The sequence below is a fragment of the Peromyscus leucopus genome, chromosome 9 (assembly GCF_004664715.2).
Source record: "Peromyscus leucopus breed LL Stock chromosome 9, UCI_PerLeu_2.1, whole genome shotgun sequence".
Taxonomy (NCBI): Eukaryota; Metazoa; Chordata; class Mammalia; order Rodentia; family Cricetidae; genus Peromyscus; species Peromyscus leucopus.
In genome coordinates, this window is record NC_051070.1 from 44,055,672 (window position 1) to 44,071,089 (window position 15,418).

The 15,418-nt window shown below is 46.0% G+C and overlaps 1 long non-coding RNA gene across 1 annotated transcript; it reads right to left on the minus strand.

Moving 5' to 3' along the window:
• Positions 1 to 909: 909 nt before the first annotated feature.
• On the minus strand, positions 910 to 6,789 carry LOC119088502. The gene is made up of 4 exons (XR_005092148.1): positions 6,043 to 6,789; positions 4,542 to 4,822; positions 3,569 to 3,680; positions 910 to 1,678 (listed from the first exon to the last, which is right to left on the minus strand). It is a non-coding gene; the product is annotated as an uncharacterized LOC119088502 (long non-coding RNA).
• Positions 6,790 to 15,418: the final 8,629 nt, after the last annotated feature.

A 15,418-nucleotide genomic window follows, 5' to 3' on the forward strand; every position in this document is an offset into this window, starting at 1 on the left:
TTGATGGTAGTCATTCTGACGGGGGTTTTAATGGCTAGGGATGTGGAATCCTTTTTTAAAAATGTGAGGTGTGTTTATTTTGTGTGCATGAGTGTTTTGCCTGAATGTCTGTGGTGTGTGCACTGCATGTGTGCCTGATGCCAGTGGAGGTTAGAAGTTCATGTCAGATCCCCTGACACTGGAGTTATAGACAGTTGTGAACCATCGTATGGATGCAGGGAACTGAACCTGGGTCCTCTGCAAGAGCAACAAGTACTGTTGACCACTGAGCCTTCTCTTCAGTCCCCATTAAATCCTTTCAGAAGTAGTGACTGGCCATTTATTTTTCCTTTTTGGAAAAATGTTCATTAGTCTACTTTTTTTCTTTTTCTTTTTTCCAAGACAGGGTTTCTCTGTGTAGCTTTGGTGCCTGTCCTGGATCTCACTCTGTAGTCCAGGCTGGCCTTGAACTCACAGAGATCCGCCTGGCTCTGCCTCCTGAGTACTGAGATTAAAGGCACGGGCCACCAGCACCTGGTTAGTCTGGTACTTTTAACTACTGTGTAATTAGATAAAGCTTGAGCAGAAATGCAACATTTTTAAAAATAAATCTTGATTAGACAAACATTTTCTAAGCCAGTACCCAAAACTGTTAGCAAGAGTAGATTAATGACTTATGGTAACTCCACTTATTTAAGCAGAGGCTTGATATTAATGTACTAAACCTTGACCTTAGATAGATAGATGATATTAAAATTTCTGTCTATCTATTTATCTATCTATCTATCTATCTATCTATCTATCTATCTATCTATCTCTAAAATCTGTCTCACCTTTTGCATGACTTAAATGATATACTTGGACCCTTGTAACTTGTATAAGCTTCCCAGCTTTCTTTCCCATTCTGGAAAAAAAAAAAATCCAGTCATCTTAATTTTCATACACAAATCTTTCTTTACTAAAAATATTTTCATTTTTTTCATCCTAACATCCTACTGGTTTCTTAATATCATGACAAATACATTCACTGCCTGTTGTGAGAATTTTCTCCCATGGGGATTAAACAATGTCTATCCCCTCTTCATAAGGTCCCAATGACAAACCAAAGTGGAGTTTCACCAAAGCTAACGACAGGGACCAGTGAATTTCGAAGGCTGATTTACAGAGCTTGGGGGACCTGAAGGCAGCCATATTGGAAAGTCTTTATCAGCATGGATGATGTCTTTCCCAGAGTCACGTAGTTGGAGCCATTTGGCTTAGGGTTTGCTAGAGTCTGCCGGGTTTTGTTATTGTTTTTAATGAGTTCTGGGTGGTCTCTGAAGTAAGAGAAATATTGGGTACAGGGAATTCTGGGGAATTTCCCTTTGTTTACTTCTCTCCCTCAGAACGGCTCTAATTGAACGATGGGATTATAATTAAGTCATCACCCCCCCCCCGGGGGGGGGGACTGGCTAGTTTTTGCCATCCCACAGAGGGCAGGCCCTTAGGCCACACACAGGTTGAAAGCCTAAAGTCTTCTTCCTAAATCCTGGGGATTTAATTTATTCCACCTGTCCAGGAGGCAAGTCAGTGTGGGCTTGAAGGACTCTTAGAGGCTTCTGTTCCCAACTGTAGAGCAAAAACAAGAAGAGAGGCGGAATCTCCAATCCAGCATCCTCAGAGGCATATTGTCGACAGTTGAAGGGGCAGTCAGTTTGACCTGAGAAAACACCCCAGGACCAGTGCCCAGTGTGCGGCTGGTTATTCTGTGGTCGCGGTCCCCCCTCTCCCTCCCCCCTGCCCCCAAGGTTTCACTTATACCTGAGATAATCCTGATGCTTTCATTCCTGAAAGAACACTATTCCCTTCTAGACTTAATCTACAGGACACATGAAGGCCTCCAGTCAAAGAGACAGAATGTGCCTCTCCTAAGCTATAAAATGGCTTAAGGCCCTGTTGTTTAGGGTGGTATAAACCAAAGTAACTCTCATTTCTTACAGGAGCGTGGACCACAGCACATCTCAAATAGTCTACTGAGCAAGTAAGTGATAGCTAAGGTGAAATTGTTAGGCCCTGGGCCAAACATGCTTCCTGGCTTGTAGGTGATAGGGGAGGTTTGCGTTGCTCCAGGTAAAATAGAAAGGGCAGAGCTTCCGCTGCGTTAGGGTCTCTCTGGTCTCTTGTCCATCCTCTTAATCTGTCAATCCATGTTGCTTTCTCCCCCTCTAACTCAGATAGAAAGCTGGCACAGAAACATCCCTGGTGAGTCTCCTCTTGTCTAAAGAGGGCTGTCTATGTGGTGGAGCCTCCTTGCAACTCATCACGTGACCTGTAATGTAGGGAGCACTAACCACAAAAAACAAAAAAACTGCACATCTCTGAAAGAACTCCAAGGTACGGCATCAGGCTGTTCTTTCCCTTTCTTTCTTTCTTTCTTTCTTTCTTTCTTTCTTTCTTTCTTTCTTTCCTTCCTTCCTTCCTTCCTTCCTTCCTTCCTTCCTTCCTTCCTTCCTTCCTTCCTCTCCCTCTCCCTCTCTCTCTCTCTTCTTTCTATTATTTATTATTTTACATCCCAGCAGCAGTTCCGCCTCCCTCCTCTCCTCCCGGTTCCTCCCCCACCTCCTCATCTCCCCTCTCTTCCCACTTCCCAATCAACTCCTCCCCCATTTCTGTTTAGGAAAGGGCAGGGCTCCTAGGGGCTCCCGGAGACTGAACAGACTGAACAGGCTCCCACGGGGAGCCTGCATGGGACTGACCTAGGCTCTGCCCATGCGTGACAGTTGTGTAGCTTGGTCCTCTTGTGGGACTCCTAATGGTGGGAAGAGGGCCTGTCTCTGACTTTGGGGACCCTACTCCTCATACTGGGTTGCCTTGCCCAGCCTTAATACATCAGGAGGTGCTTAGTCTTACTGCAACTTGATAGGCCTTTTTTTTTTGTTGATACTTTTCTGCTTTTCTTAACCTTTCCACGTTACTGTAACTGAAAGGCAAAAGCAAAGGGGTCAGGGTGTGGTGGGGCAGAAACAGAAACAGACAAATGTGGCCTGATGGAGTGAGTGGGAAAGAGAATTCTATGTCAGAAAGCAACCAGAAAGAGCAGGCATTAAGACCCAGAGGAGCTGGCCTTTGCCGCCTCCTGTCCAAGTTGGCCCTGCCGAGGCTGAAGCACTTGGCCAAGCAGCATCTTTTCTCACACCTGGCACTTGACCCTTTGGGTCCCTGTTGGGATCGGTGCTTCCCCAATCTTGGCCCTGGGCTGCTTGCGAATGTCAGTCTTAGCTCCACTGTTGTTGGGGCACATGGCTGGGAAAACCCTTAAGTCCTCCTTAGGATCTGGTAAATATATCATGAGACACAATGTATCAGAATCCAAGGAATCCACCAGGAAGGTCTGATCTAACCTCTAGTCTGATAATGTCAACAAAGTCCCTTGGTTACTTCCTGCCTGGAATGAACTCAGCTCCCGGATAAATGAGCCCATATTGTCCCAGGACATGGTGTCCCCTTGAGGATGCCAGCAGGTTCACAGATTAAATGTGGACAGTCACTGCCTTCCTTTTTCAAACAAACATCCAAGTTAGAGTGGTATGGATCTAACAGAAGAAATTACCCTTGAGTGTGGAGGCCCCAAGAAACAAAGTAAAGAAAGGCATTCCACGGTCTCAGGTAGAGGAAGCAGAGTCAGTCAATATGTAGAGAATGGCTAGGATCCTGCCCGGCTTCTAGAAAGGGAGAGAACAAATTTAATCGCCATCAAATTGTTAGGTTAAAAACAGTAAGATTCCCTCTCTTAGGAATGCAGAAGACACAGAAAAAAGATGGGAGATACAGGCACACACACACACACACACACATACACACACACACACACACACACACACAAATATACTTCCTGGGTGGAAAGTGACTTCCTGAATCTCCCTGAGGGCTGTCCGTCCTCCTAGCCCAGGGATCAGGTTTCACCTTGAGCCCTGTGAGATAACATCGCTGTGGAGCCAGGCCTTAGGTTAGCAGGGCTGTGTTAGTCTCTGCGTAGATCTCAAGTCACCAGAACAATTTAATTTGCTTTCTGGGAGGACATGCAGACATTGGAGCAGTGGTTCTCAACCTGTGGGTCGTACCCCCTTTGAGGTCAAAATGACCCTTATACAGGAGTCGCCTACAATCATCAGAAAACACAGATATTTATATTAGGATTCATAACTGGCAAAATTACAGTTCTGAAGTCACAACGAAAATGACTTTATGGTTGGGGGGCGGGGGTCACCACAACACGAGGAACTGTCTTAAAGAGTTGCAGCATTAGGAAGGTTGAGAACCACTGTCCCAGCGTGAGAAGCAGTGTCTAAAGGGGACTCCCCTTGTTAGAAGAACACAGAGCACCAGCCTGGGACTTCCAGCCGAGAATGTGGCAGTGGTGCCCCGCCCCCGCCCCGCCCCCCCCCGCCTCTTTCAGGATGGGGAAGGGTGCCGGCTGCTCGCTAGCCGCACCTTCCTGTCCTGTCAGGGTCTGGCTTGTGGTTCGCTGTTTGCTGACATCAGTGCCGTCTGGGGGTTGAAATGAATAGTGAGGCTCCTCTTACCTTCAGGGACACCTGGGCCATGAACTGTTGCTCTGGTGGGAGAAGATGGAGGGAGGGGACTGGCCAGAGGAGATGCTGGCTGCTCCCAAGCTGTCACCTTTGGGAATCTTCTTCCTTGTGTCTGTTCATGATTCTCTCATCTCTGGCTTCCGGCCCCTTCATGTTCGTGGGAACTCACACCTCCGGGCCAGCCTGGTGATCTCTCTCCTCGAGGGCTCTGGGGTTAGATTTCTGTCCATGAACGATAGTATCACCATCGACTAAAGTCAAACCTGAAAATACTTGTGGAAGAAAGGAAACGATGCCTGGGATTGGCTCCTGTTCCCATCTTAGATGGTCTTTTCATAATAATAATAATAATAATAATAATAATAATAATAATAATAAAACAAACCCAGAGTCAAAGGTGAAAGCTGAGAGATCAGAGAAGCAGAATAGACAGCTACTAGTTCTTACCTCTACCAAACCCTCAGCCTAAAGAGAGTGAGCTCCTGTTTCCTCATGCCTTATGTACCTTTCTCTGCCCAGCCATATTACTTCCTGGGATTAAAGGCATGTGTGATTCCCAAGCAAAGGCATGAGATCTCAAGTGCTGGGATTAAAGGTGTGTGGCACCACTGCCTGGTTCTGTGTCTAATCTAGTGGCTGGCTCTGTCATCGGATCCTCAGGCAAGTTTATTAAGGTACACAATATATCGCCACAATTAGCTAAAGAATGTTCTAGAGTGTGGGTGTGAGTAGAAAGGGGAGATGACAGAATCAGGTGTGCTGAGATAGATCCCTGGATGACACTCTGTAGGTGTTTATCAATCTCTGTGAACATTTGGAAATCATGCTTGGCTTTTAAAAGCCAAGCCGCTGGGAGCCACTACACTGAGTGAAGGGGATCTTTGCTCTCTTTTGGAGGGAGACTGAGCACAGGCCTGGTTTACAAGGTGAAGGTTTTTTTGTTTTTTGTTTTCTGAGACAGGATTTCTCTGTGTCACAGCATTGGCTGTACTGGAACTCTCTCTGTAGATCAGGCTGGCCTCAAACTCACAGAGCTCCGCGCCTGTCTCTGCCTCCTGAGTGCTGAGATTAAAGCCACTGCCTGGCAGAAGGGGAGGTTTTAATGTCCTCCTGCTTACTTGGAAGGTTGGAGCTCCCACCTGAGGCTGGGCTGGGAGGTGGCAGGTATGTGAAGTTGGGACAACAGGGGAGATGCGTTTGTTAGGATGTGCTGGCAGGTGAAGATGAGGTGCAAGGCATCCCTGAGAGCTGTCGGAAGCTGTGGGGTGACCCTGAGGAGTTCCTCATGCACTCCAGTTGGCCTGTTTGATGTGCCACACAAACATTTGTGAGTGCACAGGACACAGGGCTCAGAGAGACATCAAATCAACATGAAATCACGGAGCTTTAAAAGCAAACAAGCATGCCAGGTCCCCTGCTCAGCCAGGTCAGCGGGGTCAGCCAGGCTGCCAGCCCTCAGAGCAACTTCTAGCCCACTATTCACTTCTCTCACCCTGGGGACATGATCCTCCTTTGGGTTTAGGGCTCACTGCCTCATCTTCAGCTCAGTATGGTCCTTACACAGCCTCCGGGCCTGTATATGGGCTCAGCCTTGACAAATCTCTCACAGTCTCTGGCTTCAAGCAGCAAGCCAGGGACTTCTGGTGTCTGTCACATCTACGAGGTTTGGCGGCAACTCCTTCCTCCTGTGAAGACACTAAGTCGCTGCACTAGAATACAGAGGAGCTCCACACTGCTACTGTCATGAAGAGGTGGAGTTTAATCCTCTCCCCTTGATGTAGAGGCAACAGGGGAGTAGCAGAGGAAACCAGACCAGGACAGCTCCCTGCCAAGTCTTGCAAAGAAACCTGAGGATCCACAAGAAATCCTGTCCACCCTCAGCCAGTTCACCTTCAGAAACCACGTGGAGAAGCTTCTTGGGCAACAGAGGTCTTGGGGTTGTGTCAGACGCAGGCCAGCGGTCCTTGGGCTCTAGGAGAGAGAGATTCCTGGAGACTCCTGTTGGGGGATCTTGTCTGCAGTCCTATGAGAAAACCCCAAGAGTCACCCAAGTGAGTTCCAGCAACTCACAGAACCGTGGGAGCAACAGACATTTGTCGGCTTCTGACATTAAGTTTGAGGTCGTTTGTTTGGCAGCAATGTTCTGGGGAAAACTTCTGTTGCTTCTAGCTAATGGAAAGGCCCCTACAATTAAAAAAAAAATCCTCCTGTAGCTAGAGTTTTCCTGCCTTGCCCACAGTCAGGACAAATCTTTGTCACCCGCCAGTCCCACAGCGGCTCAGACCCAACCAAGTAAACACAGAGACTTATATTGCTTACAAACTGTATGGCCGTGGCAGGCTTCTTGCTAACTGTTCTTATAGCTTAAATTAATCCATTTCCACAAATCTATACCTTGCCATGTGGCTCGTGGCTTACCGGCATCTTCACATTCTGCTTGTCCTGGCGGCTGGCAGGCAGTGATTCCTTCTGCCTTCCTGTTCTTTCTTTTCTCCTCTCTGTTAGTCCTGCCTATACTTCCTGTCTAGCCATGGGCCAATCAGTGTTTTATTTATTGACCAATCAGAGCAACACATTTGCCATACAGAACATCCCACAGCATCCTCCGCTTTTTGTTCATCAACCAGGGCTTCCCAAAGGTCCTCTATACAGAAAGAGGAGGGAGACACTGCCATCACTTAAAGATGTGTCAGACCCCCAAACTGCAACTGGGGTGTCAGCTTTAGATACGTAACTGAGTGATGAGACACTGGCAAGATAACACGTGAGCCATTTAAACAGAGCCGCCGTGAATACAGCTGATGGATTATTTTCTTAAACGTTTGTTTGTTTAAGGATTTATTTTTAGTTATGTGTGTGGTTATGTGGACATGAGCGTGAGTGCCCAAGGAAGCCAGAAGAAAGTATTGGATCTCCTGGAGGTGGAGTTGTAATCAGTAGTGAGCTGTCCAACATGGGTGCCGGGAGCTGAACTCTGGTCCTCTGTGGGAACTTTTAACCTTCCAGTCCTTGTTATCAACTCACTTAAATGCTCAAAAAAAAAAAAAAAAAAAAAAAAAAAAAAAAAAAATCCATAGATGGCAACTCCTCAAGGAATAAAATGGAGGAAAACCAAAAAGTCCACCAGACCTGTCTGTCTTGGCCACATGATCTGGTTCATTGGCCTGATGTGTGACCTGAACAGAAGCACCCCGTGTGTTCTAACATGATTCTAATGCCCTTGACAAGGTCTGCTGTCCCTTCTCTGGTGCCCCCCCCCCCCGATTGTGCCCACCAGCCCCGTTCAACAGAGCCTGTTGGGTGGTAACTTGGGGTCTGCTCAGAGTGTGGCCTCTGGTCACCACTGAGGCTTGTGACGTTCCTGCAGTTCCCAGTTTTCCAGTGTGGCTGCAGGGCCTTTTATCTGGACATGGCCAGGAGGCTTCTCGCCCCCAACCACAGAGAGCAAAGAGGAAACCCTGTGGCTATTTAGAGACGACTGAGGAAACCTCTGTGGTGGGAGCCAGGCTACGGCCCGTGCTGTGTGGTGCAGGAGTGGGTCTTGGAGGTCGGAGATACGGGCTCGAACCACCCTTCCTACTCTTCCTGATCGGCTCTCCCCTCTCGGTTAAACAGCAGCAACTCCGAGCAGCCAAAGTCCTGGCGTCGCCTTCCATCGTTGATTCTCTTACACGCAACACACCGACTCCATTAGCCAACGGGCCCCACTTTCAGAACACACCCAGATCCCCGGCCCGATTCTCACCTTTGCCGCCATCTTAGGTCCGACTTACTGACATCCCGTCTGTTTTAGGCCAACCTTGGCCTTCCAAAGCATGTTTTGTTTTTTTTAATTATTTCATTTTTTGATGTTATAATTACATCATTTCCCACTTCCCTTTCCTCTTCCTAAACTTTCCCATAGACCCTTGTTCTCCTTTAAATTCATGACCTCCTTTTCTCATCTACATATACACACATATTTATTCCTAAACGCATAAATGTAACCTGTTTAGTCTATGTTACTTGCATGTATGTTTCAGGGCTGACCATTTGGCATGGATAACCAATCTGCATGCTCCTTCCCCAGGAATACTATTTCTCCAGATTGAAGCATTCTTTAGTTCCTATAGTTCTGTGGGGAGGGTTGTGGTCTCATGGTCTTTGCCCCTCAACACTCCCACCCCATCCACTTTAGCTTGTCTGTTGCTGGTGTCCTTGTTTGTCTCATGTTTAGGCAGTCGTGCTGATCAGACTTCATGTTTGTTTGACATTCCTAGGAGACACAATGTCACTGCCAAGTCCCTGATCCTCTGGCTCTTATGGTCTTTCTGCCCCATCTTCTACAACGTTCCCTGAGCCCTGGTCGCAGGAGTTGGAGATGTATCTGATGGGACTGGGCTCCACAACGATGCATTTGGATTGGTTGTGGTTTTCTGTAATGGTTTCTGTCTGTTGCAAAGAGAAGTTTCCTTGATGAGGGGCGAGGCCTGCACTTATCTGCGGTTATAAGAACAAGTACTTAGAATGTAGTTAGGCATTATGCCGGCTGCTTTAGTAAAGTGGTGGTTGTAGATCCTCTTCTGAGCTCCATGACTTCACCAGCCCTGGGTAGCTGGTTAGGTTTCTAATAACAGGCATGGTTTCCCTCTTGTAGAGTGGGTCTAAGGCATGTTCTTAACCTAGCAAGAGCATAAGCAGAAAACGGTCAGATTCATTGCTTTTCTAACCTTGGAAATCAAACAAAGACTTTTAGAAATCTGGAAGGTGTTTATTAAAAATAACAACAAATGTCCATATTCCAGTTAGAGCTGTGAGCTTCATAATGTTTGCTGGAAGTGGACCAGTTGAGTGTGGCCTGGTGGATCACAGCTAATTGACAGACTGAGGCAAGAGGATCATAAGTTCAAGGCCCGCTGGGGCTCTAGAGAAAGTTCAAGGACAGCTGAGGTAGATTATGGAGACTCTGTCCCCAGCTTTTTTAAAGTAAAAACAGGCCAGGTGTGGTAATACATACCTTTAATCCAAGGACTTAGGAGGCAGAGTCAGGTGGATCTCTGTGCGTTTAAGGTCAACCTGGTCTACATAGCAAGTTCCAGAATGGCTAGAACTACATCTTGGAAAAACAAACAAACAAACAAATGCCCCAAAACACTATGAAGAGAGTAAAAATACAAGCTGGATAAAGTGATTCACACCTGTAATACTGTGGTGATTTGAAAGAAAATGGCCCCAGAGGGAGTGGCACTATTAGGAAGTGTGGCCTTGTTGGAGTAGGTGTGACCTTGTTGGAGGAAGTGTGTCACTGTGGGGGCGGGCTTTGAGGTCTCCTTTGCTCAAGCTACCTTCAGTGTGGTAGACAGTTCACTTTCTGTTGCCTGTGGATCAAGATGTAGAACTCTCAGCTCCTTCTCCAGCACCATGTCTGCCTGCATGCTGCCATGTGCCACCATGATGATAATGGACTAAACCTCGGAAACTGTAAGGCACCCCAATTAAATGTTTTCCTTTATAAGAGTTGCTGCGGTCATGGTGTCTCTTCACAGCAATAGGAAACCCTAACTAAGACAAATAACCATCATGCAGGAGATTGAGGCAGGAGGATTGCTGTAAGTTCAAGGGCAACCTGGGCTACAATAATGAGTTTCAGGTCAACTTTGGCTATAGTGTGAGCTCCTGTCTACATCAAAAAAAAAATGTGAAAACACAACCCACAGAATGGGAGAAATATTTGCAAGTCATTTATAATGGTCTAGTATCAAGATTGTGCATAGAATTCTTACAACTTAGTGACAGACACATAACAAATTAGATACAGGAAAGTATGTTAACAGGCATTTCTCCAAAGAAAAATACACTCCTGTGTCTATGTTGCTGGGAATTATAATACCCAGGACTATCTATATGCCAAGCAAGTCATTACCATTGAGTCATACTCTCAGCTCTAAAGAGAAATACAAATGGCCAATAGGCATTTGAAAAGATACTCAGTGTTAGTAGCCATTAGGGAAATAGCCAATTAAAATGGCAGCGCAATACCACTGGGCACCCACTGGCATGATTGTAGCAAACTAGACAGAGAACTTGTTGACAAGGGTCAAAGAGACTGAAGCCTCCGACCACTGGGAGGAACGTAGGGTGGTATGACTCCTTTGGAGAACAGCTGGCTAGTTCCTGAAAACATTAAACAGAGTCATCATCTGACCCAGAAATTCCTCTCCTACTTCTATACCCAAGATAACTGAAAACACATGGCACATAAGCTTATACACAGATGTTCTTTGTATTAGTCAAAGATCCATCCCTGTAAGAGTGGGTAAACAAAATGTGATACTTTCGTTCAATTAAATATTACTTGCCCATAAAAAAGAATAATAAATACAACACAAATGATCTGAAAACATTATGGAAGATGAAAGCAGCTTATGTTGTATGAAGTCATTTATATGAAATGTCCAGACAGGGAAATCCACAGACAGTGGACCTGTGGTTGCCAGGGAAGGGGGAGGAAGCAATGGAAAGAGATTCCTAGGCAGTATGGAGTTTCCATTGGAGACAATAAGAATACTCTGGAATTAGACAGTGGTGATGTTTACACAATTTTTTGAATATATATCAAACCACTGTATATACTTTCAAAGAATGACTATTATGGCGTTTCAACAAAGAATATGAAGGAAAAACTTCCCCGTGACATAAAACTAGTTAATATAGCAGTTATGAATTGAATTTGGTGCCCACCAGCTTAAGGAGGTGTCATTAAGGCTCCTGAGCCTTGTTAGGCAGCATGGGTCCCTGGGAACTGTCTCAGGTACTCACAGAAGAATGGCTTCTTCTAGAGGGTGCTTGGGGTACAGTGAGCAGGGTGCCACACATTCATCTCAAAGTGACCCAACCATCTCTGATCCTGTCACTGTGAAGATTTTGTCTCAAGCTTCTTCTGTGTCTGGTTCTGTCTTCTCTTGAGTGAAATCATTTCCAGGAGGTTCCTCAGCTTTCCCATGGCTGCATTTGTGGTGGCCTTTGGAGCCACTGGGTAAGATATGATAGCATTGTTGGGGCTAAAGGTGGAATTCCACTTCTTCTTCCTGACTATTAATCATGGGTATTAATAAGAGTCTCAGGACTATCCTTTCCCTGAAGTCTTAAACAGATAGACTTTCTCCTTTTCAGCTTCTCTCTATTCACCTGTCCAGCATTTAGCATCTACTTATCTATCCATTCATAAACATTAATCCATCTACACACCCAGCTATCCATCCATTCATACACATATCCATTCACTCATCTACTCATCCATATATCCACCCATGTTTGTGGGAGCCCACAACTGACTCAGTTTCCCAGTTTGAATCTGAAGTCTATTCTGAGTCAATAGAGTTCAGGCTTGCTTGCTCCAGAGCCATGAGAAAGTCCTGATTAGCCTTCAGAGTCTCCTTGAAGGGCTGTGAGAAAGTCCTGATTAGCCCACAGGAAGAACACACTATCTAGCTAGATGTAGGCTGCTGATGCCAGCCGGAGGTACATTGAGATAGAAAATGAAACTGCCTGCTCCTTGACTCAAGGCAGGGTAGATAGTGGCTGAATGCCTGTGCTGTGCACTGTTCTACCTCTGTCCTTCAAGACTGTGAAATAAACTCGGGGCTGTCTGGCACTGACTGGCGCTCCTCTTGACTCTTTCTGTCTTTATTGTCTCTACAATCTGCACACCTTTACCTAGATACCCAGTCCACTGGTCAGCAGGCTCCAACACATGTTTAACTATAATCTATCCACTCATATTCCATACATCTACCCACATGTCTAATCATCATCTATCCATTCATAATCTATCAATCCATCCCTTCATATATACAACCATTCACCCATCTATCCATTCACACATCCACTCACACATCCATCCATATTCATCATCATTCTGTCCATCTCTTCCAATTCACTATTACCTGTTGCGCCAGGCTCTTTGTAAAGTGAGTTAGTGAATAATCGTTTCAACTGAGTTTGGGAATATGAGCCAAGTAATTATTTTTTTTTCTAAGTCTTCTAGAGATTTATGAGTGTGGAGTCTACTGGGATGTGGGGATGGTGAAAACATTTGGCAGCCATGATGACCCAGGCAAGGATTCTCAGGCAGTTTCACAATGGCTGAGCTTTCCTTCTAACTTCTTTCTCTTTCTTTCTTCCTCTCTTTCTCTCTCTTCCTTCCTTCCTTCCTTCCTTCCTTCCTTCCTCCCTCCCTCCCTCCCTTCCTTCCTTCCTTCCCTCTCTCTCTCTCCTCTCTCTCTCCCCTCCCCCCTCCTTTCTGCCTTTTTTTTTTTTTTTTTTTTTGCAAAGGACTTGCTTGCCAATGTGCGAGCTCTTCCCCAGGGCTCCCACAACACAGACCCCTTCATCACCAATTCAACTTGTAATCTTGGGGAAGAAAGTTCTCCACTTATTTTGAGACAGTAAAATGCAAACAAAACAAAGGAGCCACAGCAGGAGGCAGCCCGAAGGCTTGCTCTGTTGAGCTATCATTACTCTGGGCTCCAGGCGGGCCTGGGCCGCAGGGCTGCCTCCCACTTCCCTGGCCAGTCAGGGTGAGCAGTAGGGCAATCTGGAAGGCTGGCCTGGAGCCTCCGAAGGCTGCTTAGAAATTCTTGGCTGGGGAGTGGCCGCCAGAAAAGGAGAACCACTGTAAAGTCACGCCTGCCAGCCCAGCTGCCTCTGAGAGGATGCCAAGACCAGGCTTCTGCTCAAACTCTCCTCCTTGCTGCCTTCCTCAGGGATTCCCTCAATCTTCCTGCTTCATCCACATCTACCTTTTTTTTCCACTTTTTTTTTTTTTTTAGAACCAGCTCAATTTCTGTCTCCCACAACCATGACACCTCCTCATCCCACAGCTATCCAGTTACTAGGAACACAGTCATCACCTTTTCAGGGTCAAGCCAAAGACAAACGAGACTTGGCACTGCCTTTATTCCCCAGAACAGAGAAGACAGATATGGAAACAGTATGGGACAGAAAGCTGTATGCCCGTGACGGCTGACTGGCCCAGACCCTGGAGGCTAGGGCAAGCACTGTGGAGCACAATTTCTTCATGCTTTCTGGGTGATGTGTCCCGTCTTCGCAGCTGGTAGTAAAGGGAAGGTCTTGTTGTAGTTTGGCTGTCTTTCCCAAACCTCATGTTGAGAGTTAATAATCACTGTAATAGTATTAAGAGCTGGGACTTTTATAAAGAGATTATCATGAGGAGCTGTCCTCATGAGACTGGGTCGATTGTCATGGAGTGCATTAATTATTGAGACAATGTGTTTCTGGTAAAAAGATTAAATTCAGCTCCATACAGGCTCCCTTGCCCTTCTACTTTCTGCCATGGCTGGGGCAGCCAGAGGCCTCACAGCAGACATTACTACTTTGAGCTTGGACTTTCAAGGCCCAGAATTGTGATTAAAAAAAAATGTGCTTTATAAACAATCACTTGTAGTATTTTGCTATATGTTTTAAAAAATGACTCAGGCAGCAATCCCATTCATGAGGACTCTACCCTCATTTCCTAATCAATGGCCAAAGGCCCTACTTCCCAATTTAATTACTTACAATGGGGATGGGACTCCAGCATATGAATTTGAAGGGCATAAAGACTCAACCGGGCAGTGGTGGTGCACACCTTTAATCCCAGCACTTGGGTGGCAGAGGCGCCCACTCAGAGGTGAATCTCTGAGTTCAAGGCTAGCCTGGTCTACAAAGTGAGTTCCAGGTCAGCCAAGACTGTTATACAAAGAAACCCTGTATCAAGAAATCTCCCCCCCCCCCAAAAAAAAAGACTCATGACATCCAGGAAATGCCACCCACAGGGACTCTGCTGTTAGGGCTGCATCCATTCCACTGTCTTCTGCCCCCTGAATGTAGGGCATGTGTGTATTTGGAACACTTAGAGAAGAGTACATGACTTCCACACTGCCCATGCTATCTTAGAGAAGGGGGTTCAAGGCATTGTGAGTTTCCAGGAAGAGGGTGCATCTGAGTCCCCAAAGGAATGATATCAGACATTGGAGACAGAAACCATGGCCTACTCTAAGATTTTCTGGGTATGATAATTGCTTCACTCTCCAGACAGCAAGTTGATAGAATAGGTTTTCATTATGATTAGATTTTAAGTACCTGTTTCATCAAAATTTAGGTTTAGTGAGTCATGAAGTGCTTAAGAAGTGTCCAGCACATGTGAAATATCAGTCAAGAGTTAGCTATATTATTTTAAATTTTTTAAAAATGTATTTATTTTTATTTTATGTGCACTGGTGTTTTGCCTGTATGTATGTCTATGTGAGAGTGTTGGGTCTCCTGTAACTGGAGTTACAGACCGCTGTAAGCCACCATGTGGGTGCTGGGAATTGAACCTGGATCCTCTGGAAGAGCAGTCAGTGCTCTTAACCACTGAGCCATCTCTCCAGCAATGCTACTTTCTACATGTTCCCTGTCTGTGCAGACACGGATGGCATCTTAGGCTTAGCCTTCTAATATTCCTCAGTTACTGCCAGAAAGATGTGACTAATGAGACCAATTCTTTGCAGATTATCTGAATAATACCTAGCTGAGTTGGGGGCTTTCCTCCCCAGTTGAGGCAAGAGTACATCTGAGAGGTCATCTGAGATGGTCTTGATCATCGCCTTTAAGACTGTCCAACACTATGAGCCTCCTAAGGAGGCCTGAGCTTACAGTGCAAACTGCCTGGAACCACTTCTAACACAGTCAGTTTGATCCTACCCAGGGATAGATCATTAGATCCTGAGAAATAGTTAATTTGTCATCATAAATGCAGAGAATGAACTAACATGGTCTTAGAGGGAAGTAAAATCCCAGAAGCTGGGTGACCTCAGTTCCCTGTCCCAACACCCTCACCGCCTCTT